At 41.0% G+C, this 18,931-nt stretch overlaps 1 protein-coding gene across 4 annotated transcripts in view; it reads right to left on the bottom strand.

Annotated features, from left to right (window-relative positions):
- cfap299 (cilia and flagella associated protein 299) overlaps window positions 1-18,931 on the bottom strand; it is a 670,526-nt gene that overhangs the window by 404,786 nt on the left and 246,809 nt on the right. The window lies entirely within an intron of this gene.

Raw genomic sequence — 18,931 nt, 5'->3', positions numbered from 1 at the left:
TTCAATACCATAGATTTAATTTTGTTCTTAACTAACAAGGCAACCCCACCCCCTCTGCCCACCTCTCTGTCTTTTCGATAAGTTGAAAAAGCATGGAGGTTTAACTGCCAGTCCTGACCCCCCTGTAACCAAGTCTCTGTGATGCCTACTACATCATAATCATTCACTATTATCTGTGCCATTAGTTCATCGGCTTTGTTATGAATGCTACGAGCATTCAGGTAAAGTGCCTTAATGCTAACTTCCTTATCATTAGAGATGTTGGAAGTCATATGTCCTAAGTTATCCTTGCTTTTTTCTGCATCCTCAGTCTGCCTCAATTTTAAATCCGCCTGGAAACATGCTATCCTGCTGCTTATCTTTCCATTTACCTCCATACTCCCTGTCGCTTTCACTTTCCCTTCCCCCCAACTCAGAAGTTTAAAGTCCAACTGACCACCCTATTTATCCTCTTCGCTAAAACATTGGTACCTGATCGGTTCAGGTGGAGACCGTCCCAACGGTACAGATCCCCCCTGTTCCAAAACTGATGCCAATGCCCCATGAAGTGGAATCCCTCTTTCCCACACCAATCCCTTAGCCACGTGTTTACTTGCCTAATTTTCTTGTCCCTATGCCAATTGGCACGTGGCTCGGGCAGTAATCTGGAGATTATGACCCTTGAGGACCTGTGCTTCAATTTCCTGCCTAGTGCTTCGTAATGCCCAAACAGGTCCTCCACCCTAGTCTTGCCTATGTTGTTGGTACCAACGTGGACCACAACAACTGGATCCTCCCCCTCCCGCTCCAATATCCTTTCAAGCCGGTCAGAGATGTCTCGCACCCTGGCACCGGGCAGGCAACACACCATGCAAGACTCCCGATCCGGCTTGCAAATGATACTATCTGTCCCCCTAATTATAGAATCCCCTATATAGGTCCCATAAGTAAATACTGGTCACCTACTTCCCGCACTCTCTTCATCCCACCACACTTGGCTGAGTTGGTGGGCCCATCCCAACTGTTAACCTTCTGCTTCCCCACATCCTTCTCTCTGTAACCCCACTGCCCCCATATCTTTCTCTCTGTAATTACACTGCCTCCACATCTTGCTATCTGGCTAGGTCTGATCTTGGAGGAAAGCAGGTGGCAGAATATCTAGCAAGATGCAGATGAGGCAAATTAAAACAGTTGAGGCATCAGTGCAGATTTCACTCCAGCAAGGTCATGCAAGTTTGACACTTAAGCTCTCACCCACACATTGAATTCACATTCTGAATAATAATTTCTGTGGATAGCCTGTTATCAAAATAACTCAGTTTTAATTTGATTACTAAAACTAATTTACTGTACATCGCCATACATTGTTAACTCCAGAACCAACCTAAATAAGATCGCAACTTTTTCCATTTGCAGTGCAATGGGTAAAAACTAAATGCATATTCACACCACTTGCAAATCTTAAAATTTATGATGCATACATTGTTGACAGAAAAATGTAAATATTCACAAATGCACACAAATGTCAATGAGCTGTCTGTAGTTATGGCAGTGGTAGACTGAAAAGGCTGGAAGGATATCAATTTTCATTTCATGCTAGCGAGCGTTTACACTGGAACACATAATGGTAGTTTATACCAATACTGTAACACTGACAACTTTTGTTTGGACCAACTTTATACAGAGTGGCCTTTTGATCAATTGTGTTTGTCACTTGTAACATACATATGGTAGAAAAGCACAGCAGGTCAGGCAGCACCTGAGAAGCAGGAGAATCGATGCTTCGGGCATAAGCCTTTCATTAGGAATACCAGAAACATCGATCGTCCTATTCCTCGGATGCTGCCTGATCTGCTGTGCTTTTCCAGCACCGCACTCTCAACTCTGATCTCCAGCATCTGCAGTCCTCACTTTCTCCATGTACATATGGTTGCAGCTTTGCTGTTAGTAGTAAAGAGAAAGTTCAGAAAAGTTTCCTCAAACGTCCATTTTTTACAATAAGATGTGCACAGACAAGGGATGTCAGAGCTGTAAAAAGCAAAAACTCTGACTTTCCAATAACCTACCAGTTGCTACTTCGGCATAGGTAGGAACAATGCATGGGGCCCCTGTGGAATGTCTATTGTAGTAGACACCGACGAATTGCTGGGAAATGCCTCCAGGCCTGAAACACTCCAAAATCCACAATTAAATCGGGGGGTTCTGATGAAACTAAGTAAATAGTTACTCAGGAAAAATTAAACTATTAAATATATGGTTAAACTTCTGAGATTGAGGGGGGTCATGTGATACATTAGAAAAATGTCCCTACCTGTGTGTCAGTAGGCCTAGATTCAAGGCCAACCTGTTCCAGAGATGTGTCATGACATCTCTTAACAAAACTTTTTAATTCCTAAGTAATAATTCAACTGATCCCAACTGACCTCACACACCCACAACTATATCCTTCAGATATCGATCCACCACCCTCAGTTCCATACTTGAACCTCCTTCCCCAGTGCTAGTTAGCTCACCCCAGGCCCCCACTCTGCACCTGATCCTTTTTCACCTCTGCCAGACAGATTCTTTACTTTCCTTGCTTTGCATCCAAGCCCCTTTTCCTGTCATCAGACCTGCACTTCCAACCTGGATATGATACCTACCTCCCTGTGCGCTCTGCTGGGCCTGATTTCTTCCACTAGCTCTGACCTAGCCTAAACATAGTCACTTTCCTAGCCCCATTGCAATTTGCACCTTGACATTCCTTAAACTTGGCATCCAATACTTGTACACAACTGGCATCCTAATTACACAGCAGCCTACTCCTTACCATCTGACATACTGCTCCCTTGCATCCTCAAACCCTGATACACTGGCACCATACCCACCTGAAAACCTAGTTGGCATCCTGGCAGCCTACTTATTTGTAACTTTGCTCTGAGGGCTGGCATTCTACCTACCTGACACCCTACCCAAATGAAAATCTACTTTCCTAACACTTTAACATCATACTTCTCTTATGTACCCACTCTTTGACAGCTGCTGGACCTTTTTAATTTTCAGAATATGGTGACTGACAGCTGTAAAAAGGGAAATGATATACGAAAGCAGTGTCAGAACAGAATATCAGCTTGCATTTCTGAAGGAGTCCTGATCAGAATCTACTCTCAGGAACGTGGAGCTCCCTCCTTTTGTAAAATAAAAGGTGGGGTGGGGGACAGAGTGGCAAAGCCAATTTTTAAAACTCTGGTCCTTTGCTCTCAATCTAAAATGTTAGTTGCTTCTAAAAGCCTTATAAAGGCATGATGTTTGACTGGGAGTGGAGGTGGGCATGAATATTAACAAGAAAGTATATGTTTTATTCCACATAGTTAGCTGAAACGCACATTCTAGCACATAGTTTAGATATCCTGGTTATTAATAGTATTTGTTAATGTGGTGGCAACAGGAACAGACAGCAATATGGAATCAGAAAGAATAAAGTTGGTACATTAATCATTGTACGGATTGCCTTAACCAAGGTGTAATTACTCATATCATCATTGACAAATGCCAGCACCAAAAAAAAATCATGCATTTCAATAACCCTCCTCATGAGAAATGATTTATAAAGAATAACATGTGGAATCAGAGGTTACCAGATAGGGGTAAAATAAAAGTTTGGGAGTGAGACTACAAGGAAATTGAAGTCTCAGTCAAAAGGAAGAGACCTTTTCAGGAGGCCTAATAGGAAATTTTAAAGTAACATTCATTAAAAGGGAATTCAGGCATGTCATGATTGAAGGATTGCTCTCCAATAGTACAGAGGAATGGAGAGAAATTAGCAATTTTATATCAGAGGAGAAAAGGCTGCTGCAGGTATGTTCTGCTATAGAAAACTGGTCATATTATATGAAGTGAAGGCTTTGACTACAATGGCAGGTATCTTGGAAATCAAACAGAGGGAACTGGTGAAACAAGATGGAATGATGGAGAATACTTTTAGCCGAACCTACTTAATGGAAAATCTAGTTTAATCTGAATAGCCCTCATTTTATATCTCATCCGATTTTATTTTCTACTGAAGTCAGCAAAAATTCAAACTGGTTGAAATGTAAAATGAGTAACCAATTTGCTGTCAGCTTCTTATATTTTACCTTAAAGTTACTCACATGGTTTAATGAGAGACAATGCAAACTCGTGTGTCATGCAGGAGAAAGTGAGGACTGCAGATGCTGGAGATCAGTCAAAAAGTGGAGCGCTGGAAAAGCGCAACAGGTCAGGCAGCATCCGAGGAACAGGAGAGTAAACATTTTGAGCATAAGTTCATCATCAGGAAGGGCCTACGCTGGCAACATCGACTCTCCTGCTCCTCAAATGCTGCCTGATCTGCTGTGCTTTTCCAGTGCCACACTCGTATGCCATGTAGTCAAGTAAAACAGAAAATCAGTGATAGAAGCTATCCAAACTTCCAATTAAAGTGACTCAAGTCTTCAACTTTCCTGCTCCCAAAGAAAACTGATTTCTTTTCTTTCACCATTCACACATTGGAAAATAAGAATTGTTTCATCAAGAATCCATAAACAATTTACTACAGCAGCATAAACAGTTAAGAATGAGGAAATTGTTTATAAAAGACAGTCCATCATTGTGGGTGCAAAGTTAGTTCTGTACTTAGACACAGCTGTATGGTACAACTAGTTAACAATTTATCAATGATTCAAACTTGTGTGAAACCTACCTACTGCTAACCAGTTCTTACAAAACTTAAGAGTAAATTTAATTAAAGAATCATACATCTCAGAAATTGACCATTTAGCCCATCATAATTGTGCTAGCTCTTTGAAAAGAGGTGGATTCACTGTTGGTAACACTTTTTTGCAATATTTGGACAATAAAAAGCAATGACTTGGTTTTATACAGTGCCTTTAACACAGGAAAGCAACCAAGGCAGTTCACAGAATTGTTATCAAACAAAATTGACACTAAATACATAATATGATGGTGTTGAATATTGATAAGGAGGTGGGATTAAAGGAAGAATTAAACAGGCAGATGAAGAGATCTTAACGAGGGAAAACAGCCTATTGAGGTGAATATATAATTGGCAATGGTAGATCACCAAAAGTTAGGGACACACAGGACAGAATTACTAGTGTGGGATCTTAGAGGATAGGTGCAAGTTTAGAGATACCCTGGGGCTACCTTTGTTCTGATCTCAGCTGATGGACATGTCAGATCTCAGAATGAAGAATGGTTTGATTGATCATATTTTGTTTGCTTTATTTAGCATAAGCATACCTTGCTGCAGATTTGGTTTTGTTTTAAACTAAAGAAAGGAACAAGGTAAAACAAACCAAGAGAGAAAATGCTGGAAAATCTCAGCAGGTCTGGGAGCATCTGTAAGGAGAGAAAAGAGCTGACGTTTCGAGTCTAACTGACCCTTTGTCAAAGCTTGGTATAAATACCTCCCTATTTCTCCCCTTTTTTTAAGCTTTGACAAAGGGTCAGTTAGACTCGAAACATCAGCTCTTTTCTCTCCTTACAGATGCTGCCAGACCTGCTGAGATTTTCCAACGTTTTCTCTTTTGGTTTCAGATTCCAGCATCCGCAGTAATTTGCTTTTAAAACAAACCAAGCCAACTTTCAGAAAATAGTTTGAGTTTGGTTACTTTATTAATTCTAGAATGAACAACAAATGTCAATAATGGTGGCTCTGAAGTTACTGAATTGTCATGAAAGTTCATCTGATTCACAAAGGAACGGTGCCAACTTTACAAGCTCTAGGCTTGTATGTAACTCCAGTGTCACAGCAAGTAGGTTGACACTTAACTATTCTCTGAAGTGGCACCTTACTGCAGCAAAACTAACACACCATCTTAAGGGTAATTAGGGGGAAGGAAAAATGTTGGCATACCCAGGAATATATACATCTCAGAATTCAAGAGAAGAAAAACGATGTGTGAAACTGCTTCCACTAACTCTACAGGCTTTCCATCAAAGTTTGGAAAAATGGACATTCCACTCCTATTCAGTTTATTTTTCAACTGACTGCTTCCTGCTGATGAGGAAATCTGATGATAGTATTACTTATTTTCCCCTTGTCGTCAATTCTCTCTTCTCCTCCAGGGAGAGAATAAAATGCTCAATGCATTACTTGTTAAAATTAAATCTGAGATTGAGGTAAGAGATTGGTAGAATAGATAGTAAATGCCTGGTTATACTTAAAGCTGAAACATTTTAATCAAGCATTTACTATCCATTCTACAGATCTCATACCTCAATCTCAGATTTAAATTTAACAATTAATGCATAGAACATAATTTTCTCTCCCTGGAAGTGAGGGAGAGTTGATGACAAGGGGGAAATGAGCAATATTAGAAATATATGTAATGAAAGTAGATTTGATCTGAAAGATGTTTCAGTTGATATACATTTTGATTTAGAAGAGTGTTGATTACTTTGGGAAAAAAATCTACTCTTGTTGAATCATTTTTGCCTTGTGCCAACTTTGAAACTATCGAGGATATTACACTTTTTGTGTGCATTGTGGCCTTACGTTTAATGGAGAATTGATTATTAAAGAAATTGTTTAATCTCACTGTGCTGTGCAAGTCTCAATGCCCCATTCATCAACACAAATAGTATTTAAAGTATTGTTACTATGGATTAGGTTGCTTAATAAATGATTTGGTGAAAATGGAAAAAGAAACCCTTGAAAACCAGAATAAAAATGCCCCTGGAAAAATTGTGACTCCTCAAACAAAATATATTTCGATCCTGATAAAATGATATTTGCAATTCAAGATGAAAGCTGCAGGAGGTAACACAGAATTAATGATATGTTTTAGTGCGCTGAATTACTATTCCTTTAGCACAAAAGTTATTCTAATGCTCTTTTACAGAAGTTTTCCCTGCATTATGAGTACCCCCTCTCATATTAGAGATGTGCTCTGATATTTGTTGTGTAACTGGAAATAGCACAGTCCAACCGATTCAATTCCCGCTCATCTGATACTGTATAAAATAATCTTGCTTAAGGGGCTAGAGTTGAAGGAGGAGTACTATCTTGGATAACTTCAGCCTATTGGAATCAACATAAAGTTTAACAATGTCAGAGCATGAACACTTCTTTTCATATCGATTACTTAGCCCCATAATCTTGTCAAGATATAGGTTATTTTCAGCACAACCAACTGATTTTCAACTAGATGCAGTTATCCTTCCCAGAGGAAGAAAACTCAGCCAGATTAGAATGAAACTAGAACAAGATCTACTGGCTTTGATCTGGTCGGATTTGAATTTGAAAGTTGGAAACAATCATTATCACGAGAAATGGGCATGCTAATGGAGCTATGGGTAGACAAGTCTCCTGGCCCTGATGGAATGCATCCCAGTGTACTAAGAGAGATGGCGGGAGAAATAGCAAATGCACTTGTGGTAATTTTCCAAAATTCACTGAACTCTGGAGCAGTTCCAGCAGACTGGAAAACAGCAAATGTGATACCACTGTTGAAAAAAGGAGGTAGACAAAAGGTGGGGAATTATAGACTGGTTAGCTTAGCTTCTGTAGTGGGAAAACACTTGAGTCTATTATCAAGGAAGAAATAGCAAGGCATCTGCATAGAAATTGTCCCATTGGGCAGACACAGCATGGGTTCATGAAGGACAGGTCATACTTAACTAATCTACTGGAATTCTATGAATACGTTACAAGGACGGTGGACCCAGATGTGGTGAATTTAGAGTTCCAAAAGACATTCAACAAGGTGCCACACAAAAGCCTGCTGCATAAGATAAAGATGCAAGGCATCACGGGCAATGGATTAGCATGGATAGAGGATTGGTTAACTAACAGGAAGCAAAGATTGGGGATAAATGAGTGTTTTTTAAATTGGAATCATGACTAGTGGTGTGCCTCAAGGATCAGTGTTAGGACCATGTGTAGTATGTCAAAATTTGCAGATGACACTAAGATGAGTGGTAGAGCAAAGTATGCAGAGCATTGTGAAACTTTGCAAAGGGATATAGACAGTTTAAGTGAGTGGGCAGATGTAGTACAATGTTAATAGATGTGAAGTCATCCATTTTGGTAGGAATAACAGTAAAAAGGACTATTACTAGAACGGTAAAAAAATTGCAGCATACTGCTGTGCAGAGGGACCTGTGTGTACTTGTGCATGAATCACAGAAGACTGATCTGCAGGTGCAACTGGTAATTGAGAACACAAATAGAACTTTGTCCCTCATTGCAAAAGGGATTGAGTTGAAAAGCAGGGAGGTTATGTTGCAATTTATTAGGTGCTGGTTGAGGCCATACCTGGAGTTTTGGCCTGCTTACTTGACAAAAGACGTACTGGCTCTAGAAGGGGTGCAGACAAAGTTCACCAGGTTGATTCTGGAGTTGAGGGGGTTGGCTTAAGAGGAGACACTGAGTAGACTGGGATTATAATCACTGGAATGTATAAGAATGAGGGGGGAATCTTATAGAAACATTTAAATTATTAAGGTAATAGATAAGATAGAAGTAGAGAGGATGTTTTCACTGGCGTGTGAAACTACGACAAGAGAGCAAAGCTGCAAAATTAGAGGGGATAGACTTAGGACTGAATTGAGCAGGAATTTTTTCACCTAGAGGGTTGCGAATCTATGGAATTCCCAGCCCAGTGAAGTCATTGAGGCTTCCTCAGTAAATGTTTTTAAAGTTGAGATAGATCATTCTTTGAACAATAAAAGAAATAAGGGTTTTAGTGAGAGGCTGGGTAAGTGGAGCTGAGACTACAAAAAGATCAGCCATGAATGGCAGAGCAGACTCAAAGAGCCAGATGGCCTTCTCCTGCTTCTAGTTCTCATGTTCTGGACACAATCAGAAGACTAGTCATTCTGTTGCTCTAAATTCTGGTACCCGTAGTTTTTATGAGTTTTCAAAACAGACTTTGATTACTCCACACTAAGTTCCTTACTGCCTCTCTGTATCATTCATTTGAGCATTGTTTATCATTTCTTTGTTTTAAGACTACTCCTGCTTCACAGCAACCTCCATTCTTTCCTCCTTTGATTGTAGCAATAACATTAAATGGAAACACACCATGTTCATTGTTTTTCATATTATTACAGAATGAAGAGTTGGGGAATCACAAGCGGCAAAGCATGTTTCCATGCATGAAGGGGAAGATGCCAAAACGTGACTACTTTATTTGTAGCCAAAGCCATCTGTTTTAGAGTCCCAGGTAGGGGAAAAATGTTATCTTTTATTATGCCTTGGTGGACAGGAGCAAATATGGAGAAAGGTTTTGTATCAGTGCTCAGCAAGGGTCCAGTGGAGAGACTACAAGGGGTGAGACAGGATCCCCAGCTCCTACACCCTTATAGGATCATGCTGTGCTAGACACAGGCCCCAAGCAGAATAGACCCTCCAGGATCAGAAGGTATACACAGAAATTAAAGACAGAGAAAAAACTAAATACACAATATGAGTGAATGAAATTCCTGAATGGTTCTGAATGCAGGGCTTTGAAATCAAAGAGAACAACGCAGCAGGAGGCGCTGAAATAGTGCTTCCAGTCTAAAATGTTGTGAATAGAGACAAAAAATTGAAACATTTCCCCACATTTACATCAGTACAATAAAGTAAAAGCAAAACACTGTGGACATTGAAGAAACTCAACAGGTTTGGCAGTATCTGTGCTGAGAAAAAGAGTTAACACTTCAAGTCAATATGACAAGGAATTGGGTTGTGAATGAGTCATACTGGACTTGATAGGTTAACTCTATTTTTCCTTCCACAGGTGCTGCCAAACATGTTGAATTTCTCCAGCACTTTCTGTTTTTATTCAAGGCACAATATATAAGGCTAGAATTCTACAAAGAGGATTTATTTACCTAATCCTAACTAGAATTCCAAGAAGGTGCCACAAATGAAGACACTCACCTTCTGCTGTCTTCTACAGGAAGGTCAAATGTGTGATTCCACAGTCTTCACGTGGCTTGGTCAATACCAAATACTGTTCAATGGCTCGCATACCCTTGTGCACGTCACAGGATCTCCACAGCAGGGGGGCAATGGTCAGGGAAAGGGGGAGGGCAGCTGCAGTAAACAAATGGACTCTGACTTTACAGAGAAGATTAAAAATTACACAACACTAGGTTGTAGTCCAATAGGTTTTTTGGAAGCACTAGCTTTCGGAGCGCGGCTCCCCTCATCGGGTAGCTTCTTCATCAGCTACCTGACGAAGGAGCAGTGCTCCAAAAGCTCGTGCTTCCAAATAAACCTGTTGGACTATAATCTGGTGTTGTGTAATTTTTAACTTTGTCCACCCCAGACCAACACTGGCATGTTTACAGAGAAGGTTGATGGGAAAGCATGGAAAGAGACACAAAGAGGAAGAAAGGATTTTCTCTGCAATCTACATGGTATCTTCAGACACTAAGTAGACTTTTGTTTTTTCCTTTAATTCTTTTTAATGTGTGTAATGACCAGTGGCCAAGTTTTTTGGGGGCATGTGAGTGTATAAATCTCTCATTACAGAGATTTTAAAAAGTCTGGCGGCAAAAACTTGAGGCCATTTTTCCTTTGTCTCTCACTGCATTGAACGCCACAATCTGGTGAAATACAGAGGGAGGGGGACATTAAAAAGCTTGGATTTAAACCTTTTTAATTGGAACAACTGGTCAATTGAAAACCCTGATGTTCTCCAAGGATCATATTGCTTGCAGGTAATCCTGCATTCAAATGTTGTGGTGTGTCTATCTGAAGAACATTGCTTAAACATCTTTTGCATACCATCTCCAAATTAAGTCCCTGTTAGTGATTAAAGTCAGAAAGGACTACTGAAGCGTACCATTTGGGCTAGCTGTGTGGTGTCAAAGGGAATTGATACTACCCATTCTTGAGTAGAATCCTGCAGATGATGAACACTATGGATTCTAGCATCTGCAGTTTTACTGTCTCCAAAGTAGGCAAACCAAAGATTGGAAGAACACAACATGCCAGGCAGCATGAGGTGGTGGAGAAGTGAACATTTTGGGTATAACCCTTCTTCAGGACTAGGTGTTGGGGTAGGAGGAGCTACAGATAAATTTGGGGGGTGTGGGGAGAGGAACAGAATGGTGAGGTAGTGATCGGTGAACACAGGTAGTGGGTCCAACCTGATTGGTCAATGGGAGGGATGTATCAGGTCAGTAGGTGGAATGGAAGGGAGCCAGGGAATGGGTGGAGAGGTTATTTGAAATTCGAAGAACCCAATGTTAAGTCCTCTGGGCTGTAGGCTGCCCAGGTGGAAGATGAGATATTGTTTCTCCAATTTTGCGGTCTAATTCATTGTGGCAATGGAGGAGGCCAAGGATGGACATGTCGGAGGGGGAGTGGGAGGGAGGAATTGAAATGGGCAATGACTGAAGGGTCAGGCCTGGCTAGATGGACATCTTGTTTATGTTGGGTCTCACCGATGAAGGGAAGATCACATCGGCAGCACCGGCTGCACTATACTAGGTTGGAGGAGATGCAGGTGAACCTCTGGCTCACCTGGAAGGTCTGCTTGGGGTCCTGGATGGAGGCAAGGGAAGTGCTGTACAGCAGGTGTTGCATCTTTTTCATTTACAGGGGAAGGTAACCGGGGGAGGGGGTGGTGAGACAGGTTGGTGGGGAGTGTGACCCAAACCAGGGAATGGTCCTTGTGGAAGGCAGATAGAGGTGGGGAGGGGAAGACGTTTTGCGTGGTGGAGTCTAATTGGAGTTGCAAAAAGTGTTTGAGGATGATACATTAGATGTTGAGGCTGGTGGGGTGAAAAGTGAGGACAAGGGGGGCCCTATCTTTATCATTTTTGAAGGGGGTAGTGTTTAGAGCAGTGGATCAGAGAATGGAGGTGGCATGGTGGCGGGCTGACTGAATGAGGGAAACATTCTTTACCCTCCTCTGTCATCCAGACAGTCCTCCACCGCACTTCCACCATTCCCTGCTCCACTGCTCTAAACACTACCTCCCTTCAAAAGCGATAAAGGTAGGTTCCCCTTGACCTCACTTTCATCCCACCAGCCTTTGCATCCAATGTATAATCCTCAAACACTTTTGCCAACTCCAATTAAACCCCACCACCCAGAACATCTTCCCCTTCACAATGCGCGTGCCTTCCGCAAGGACCATTCTCTTCACCATTGGTTCGCGCCACACTCCTCACAAAACACTGCATTCCCCCCGCCGCCCCAGCTCCCTTTCCAGGTCCATCTCCTTCCTTCCATTCCACCTACTGACTCTTCTTTCTAGCTACCAAACCAGATTCATCCCTCCCATTGAGCCACCAGATCATAGCCACTGTGTTCACCTCTATCACTACCTCACCATTCTGCTACTCTCCCCAACTCCCCTCCCTTTTATCTGTAACTCCCTGTACCCCCACACATAGTCCTGAGGAAGGATTATACCCGAACTGTTGATTCCTCCATCTCCTGATGTTGTCTGGCTTGCTGTGTTCTTCCAACCTCCTGTTTATCTACTTATGAGGGTATTGGAGGTCACTAGAACAACCAAGGTAGGCACTTCCCAATCATCTGTGTTTTTTTTAAGCTATTAACAAATTATAGTCCTACAGTGCCAAGTCTGTGCAAATGAAACATGATCGATACTACTCCACACCGCACCTCAGTGCATAACCTTGAATTTCTTGGTTGACAGAAGGACAACACTGGCTGGCTCAGGAGCACCTGAAAGAATCAGTTGCAAAACGTCACGAACAACTTCATGACAGAGATGCCTGGCTATGTTCCAGGCACTGAAACATACAACAGAACACTCATCTGTTTTTGATTGAGGGAGAAAGAGGAGGGAGATATGAATGAAATGCCCTCCTACCAAGGCTGGTTGGATCATGATTGGCAGGAGAGGAAACCAGTGCTCATGGGGATCAAGGAAAACCTATGCAAAGTGTATTCTTTTTTGGTGTGCTGTTGCTACAATATATGTAATTGTGTATTTCCTTCCTCCAGAGAGACACCACACCATCCCACCATACTCCCATGTGAAAATTAGGATTTAAAGGGCAAAATACAGTCTAATAAAGTGATCTATCTGAGACAGCACTGTTGAGTTTGGGTACAATGACACCCATGGCATGCAGAGCAGAACTATCCAGGTCAAGAGGACATTGGAGGTCAGCAGTGCAAACAGGGTATGTGCTCAATTCACTCCATGTATGCTCACAGAACACAGAATAATCAACAGTTCGTCTTTGTTGATGGATGCACAGACGACACATGGCAAAGATATTTAGGTCTGCAGAACTTGATGGACAGGGTCTTTTCAGGACATCCCTGTGGTTCAAAGCTCATGGACTGGACTCCAAACCCCACCCCTTGAACAGAATGCATCTCCACCAGCAGTAGCCATGTCTAACTTGGAGACAACAGCAATGTACATGCAGATGAAATCCAATGAGATCCACTAGTACTGGTACAGAAGGGGTATGCCTAAGTCTAGTTACAGGAAGCCACACTGGCAACAAAGCAGAATGGGCCAGCCACAGGACCTTAATTGTCACCTCTAGGAGCAACTCCACTGTCAATTTCTTTAATGCTAGGGACATTAATTGCTGGTTTGATTCCTTCTCAGATCTGCATACAGCAAAAAGAATGAAGAAATTTGATTTTTTTTAAGTCTCCCATAGCATGGCACCAAAAAACTGCCCACATCAATTCAGATGGCCGACAGCCCTGTACACCTATTGAGTGGTATTGACCAATCTAGTGCCCTCATGGATGGGATGGTAACTGTTCCCTCTTCACATCAAACACCGATTTTGGCTGTCAAGGCTCGAAGCAAGGTTTGATGTTCAAGAAGCCGCAGTCATGGCTGCAGAGTTGAATTTAAATCAGGCTCACTTAATTTGTCTCTTGTATCGGTTTGTGCTTCTATTGCTCCTAATTGACCACATAATTTGCCATGCAAAATGTTAACAGTCTCCAAGAAAGTTGGGTGCTGCAACTCCTTGTCCAAAGGATCAGGATTGGATCCAGAAACAATATAGGTTTCAAAAAAACCAGCTGAATTAAAAGAAACTTCAACTCTGATAAAATATTAATTTGTTTTTTTTTCCCACAGATCAAGTCTGACTTGCTGAGTTTCTCCAGCACTGTCTTTGTGGCAGATCTCCACCATCTGTTTGTGCTATATATTGTGTGAGATAACCTCTCCCTAGATCTTCATAATTGAGATACTTGACACTACAACCATAAATACACAAATAATGCAATGCATGTGAGTTTCCAATGTACTGCTTCTTTTCCAAACTTCACGAGCTAGATCCAAAGTGAAATCTATAATTGGTCTGATAAAGCCAAGTTACCAAGGTTTATCAGCGGAAATTCCCAACATATTCTCAAGACAAATTTCCAAAGTCGTGAAATGATAATTCGAATAGGCAGCAATTTCCCCCCTCTGAGCACACTTTGCTGGTTAGTTAAAAAAAATTTGTAACTTGATAGACTTAGTTCTTCGCCAAGTCTCAAGCTCCTACCAGGATCACACAATTTCTGAACACTTTACAGTACTGAAACGTTCGTTATATTGGTAAATAAGGCACCTTCCTCTTAGAGGAGAATAAATCTTCTTAGTGACAGAATCAAAGAGATGTACAACATGGAAACATACCCCCTGATCCAACTTGTCTATGCTGACCAGATATCCTAAATTAATCTAGTCCCATTTGCCAGCATTTGGCCCATCCCCTTCTAAACCCTTTCTATTTATATACCCACGCATATGCCTTTTAAATGCTATAATTGTACCAGCCTCCGCCACTTCCTCTGGCAGCTCATTCCTTTGTTTTAAAATACTGATAGAAAAGGATAGACAGGATCTAAAAGTTAAAGTTCTAAATTGGAGGAAGGCCAATCTGGACAGTATTAGACAAGAACTATTAAAAGTTGACTGGGGGCAGATGCTTGCAGATAAAGGGATGTCTGGAAAATGGGAAGCCTTCAAAAATGATACAAGAGTCCAGAGACAATGTTTCTGTTAGGGTGAAAGGCAAGGCTGGTAGGTGTAGAGAACGCTTGATGACCAGAGAAATTGAAGTTTTAGTCAAGAAAAAGAAGGAAGCATATGTCAGGTACAGGCACCTGAGATTGAGTGGATCCTTAGAAGCATATAAGGTATATTTAAGAAGGAAATCAGGAGGGCAGAACGGGAACATGAGATAGCTTTGGCAAATATGGTTAAGGAGAATCCAAAGGGATTTTATAGATATATTAAGGACAAAAGGGTAACTAGGGAGAGAATAGGGCCCTTCAAAGGTCAGCAAGGCAGCCTATATGTGGAACTGCAGGAGATGGAGATACTAAATGAGTATTTTGCATCAGTGTTTACAGTGGAGAAGGACATGGATGAAATAGAATGTGGGGAAATAGATGAAGTCTTGAAAAATGTTCATATTACAGAGGAGGTGGTGCTGGATGTGTTAAAACACATAAAGGTGGATAAATCCCCAGAACTAGATCAGGTGTACCCTGGAACTCTGTGGGGTTAGGAAAGTGATTGCTGAGCCTCTTGCTGAGAAATGTCTACCCTTGATAGTCACAGATGAGGTTGGAGGTTGGCTTATCTGATGTCACAGAGACTGCAGGTTAGCTTATCTGCTGCCACTATTTAAGAAAGGTGCTAAGGAAAAGCTAGGGAACTATACACCAGACAGCCTGACAACAATGGTGGGCAAATTGTTGGAGGGAATCCTGAGGGACAGGATTTATATGCATTTGAAAAGGCAAGGACTGATTAGGGACAGTCAACATGGCTTTATGTATGGAAAATCATGTCTCACTAACTTGGTCGAGTTTTTTGAAGAAGTAACCAAGAGGATTGATGAGTACAGAGTGGTGGACACGATTTATATGGTCTTCAGTAAGGCATTCAACAAAGTTCTTCATGGTAGACTGGTTATCAAGGTTAGATCACATGAAATACAGGGAGAACTGCCATTTGGATACAGAACTGACTCAAAGAGAGAGTGTGTGGTAGTAGAGGGCTGCTTTTCAGACTGGAGGCCTGTGACTAGTGTTGTGCCACATGGATCAGTGCTGGGTCCACTTCTTTTCCTTATTTATACAGAGCCATAGAGATGTCCAGCACAGAAACAGACCCTTCAGTCCAACTCGTCCATGCTGACCAGGTATCATCCTAATTTGGTCCTATTCGCCAGCACTTGGCCCATATCCCTCTAAACCCATTCTATTCATATACCCATCCATATGTCTTTTCAAGGTTCTAATTGTACCAGTCTCCACCACTTCCTCTGGCAGCTCATTCCATACATGCACCACCCTCTGTGTGCAAAAGTTGCCCCTTAGGTCCCTTTTAAATCTTTCCCCTCTCACCCTATGCTCTCTAGTTGTGGACTCCACATTCCCGGGGAGATAAACGTCTATTTACCCTATCCATGCCACTCACGATTTTATAAACCTCTAAGGTAACCCCTCAGCCTTTGACACTTCAGGGAAAACAACCCCAGCCTATTCAGCCCTTCCCCATAGTTCAAATCCTCCAAACCTGGCAATATCCTTGTATATCTTTTCTGAACCCTTTTAAGTTGCACAACATCCTTCCGATAGGAGGGAGACCAGAACTGCACACAATATTCCAAAATAAATTATTTGGATGTGAACATAGTTAGTAATTTTGCAGATGACATAAAAGTTGGTGGTGTAAAAGACAGCGAAGAAGGTCACCTCAGAGTACAACGTGATCTTGATCTGATGGACTAATGAGTGGCACATGGAGTTTAATTTAGATTAATATGAGGTGCTGCATTTTGGAAAGGTAAATCAGAGCAGGACTTAAATACTTAATGGTAAGGTCCCGGGGAGTGTTGCTGAGTAAAGAGACCTTGGAGTGCAGGTTCATGGTTCACCGAAGGTGGAATCGCTGATAGATAAGGTAGTGAATAAGACATTGGTATGCTTTCCATTATTGGTCAGAGCATTGAGTATTGAAGTTGGGAGTTCATAGTTGTGGCTGTACAGGACATTGGTTAGGCCACTGTTAGAATAATGCCTGCACTTCTGGCCTTCCTCCTATAGGAAGGATGTCGTGATACTTGAAAGGGTTCAGAAAAGATTTACAAGGATGTTGCCAGGGTTGGAGGGTTTGAGCTACAGGGACAGGCTGAATAGACTGGGACTGTTTTCCTTGAAGCATCAGAGGCTGAGGCATGACTTTATAGCGGTTTACAAAATCATGAGGGGCATGGATAGGGTAAATAGATAAGGTCTTTTCCCTAGAGTGGAAGAGTCCAGAACTAGAGCGAATAGGTTTAGGGTGAGAGGACAAAGATTTAAAAGGGACTAATGGGCAACCTTTTCATAACAGCAAGAATTGTACTGCTTTGTACCTAACTGATCAAAATAAAGTGATTTGCTTTGAAGACTCATTGACTGAAGTTTAACTACCATTAGTTTGCAGAAACTGACAAAAGGTTAATTTGATCTCCAAAACAAAAAAATTATAACGATGAGTAAAGTAAAATCCTTCATGTAATAGAAACTTTATAAATATCCATGAATAATAGAAGCAAAATATCATGAACATAGCAGCACACATCACTGACCTGGCACTTGAACAGTGTGGTTACACAGAGTTGACCCTACAACGAGGCACTCGCACCTGACAAAACATTGGCACAAATGTTCCAATAACTACCAGCAGATGTACAAGGTACACAGCTCTACCACTCCTTCAAAGTTTCAGAGAATAAGTCTTTACCTTACATTTTTTAAAATTTTCATTAGTCACAGTAATAAATAAGAACGACTGAGAAACATTGAAAATAAAAATGTGTATGTCACTAGCATAGCAAGAAAAGCACATAAATCTGTATGAGACAGCAATTTGTGTAAAAGTTGATCATAAGCTGCGTATGTGTTGATAAAGGTTTGAAGAAAAGTAGCACCCTTCAAACTTTAAAGGGAAAGGATCATTGGGTCTCATACCAGTTTATAACTGAAACTCCAAAGGAATGTCAATAAAATAATAATGATCCAATTCAATAATCTGCCCAAAAATAGTCGGATATCCAATATTGTACATACTTTGTGACTACATTCCACTTACCACCTTGAAACTGCAGTATGAAAGGTACTACATATAAAAATATATCATTATATGGAAGAGGAAAATATTACACTAAGTTCTACACCCTTTTGTAGAAATCCTATTATATTATTTATCATAGTAACTGTATTCCGGCAGAGCAAAATCTTCTGGTATTTGATTTGAAACTTGTTAAACATAAAGATTCTTTTGCTCATCTCAGAGTGTAGCACGGAATTCTCTTAAGAGTCCTGGCTGATAATCATTGCTCAGTCAACAGATCAAAAAAAAATTTAGTCAATTGTCTCATTTGCTGTCCTTGCTGTCCACAAAACAAATGCTGGATTTTGTAATTTAAAAGTGACTATGCTTTAAAGTTTGTCAACTATGAAGTGCTCTTGAATATCTTGAAAATATGAAATCCATTTTATAATTGATCATCTTCCTTATTACAACATAATATAACTAAATGAATTTATTGTTAAAAAATTCCATAAATTTTCTTCTCATCAGGAGTAATGGTTGCTAATGTTGAACAAACTTTAAGCAGTCAAAGATCAGATATAACAGGATTTCTCCTTACCCTAATAATGTCCTTCAGCTCTAGCTTTAGCACACCCAGTGGCACTACGTGACATTTCCTGCACCAGTCACGGCCTTTTGAAAATAGTCAAATTCTGATACTGCCTTACAGGAAAATGAATTGTGAATGTATTAACTCACTTTAGACACTAACAAAAGTTGCTGGAAATGCAAGCTCATGCTCAAAATATGATTTGTCTCTGATTGAAGAGTAGGAACAACAGATTGTAAGTCTCACAATCAGTCAGAGATGAGATCAAGTTCCAGGGATAACTGTGAGTTTGATGTCCTCAAGGCAAAGAGGTAATTAGTTTGCTTCTATTCCAATGTGAATGATA

Source organism: Chiloscyllium punctatum, chromosome 1 (assembly GCF_047496795.1).
Source record: "Chiloscyllium punctatum isolate Juve2018m chromosome 1, sChiPun1.3, whole genome shotgun sequence".
NCBI lineage: Eukaryota > Metazoa > Chordata > Chondrichthyes > Orectolobiformes > Hemiscylliidae > Chiloscyllium > Chiloscyllium punctatum.
Note: the sequence above shows the minus strand (reverse complement) of the source record. Positions and strands in the feature narration are given on the sequence as shown.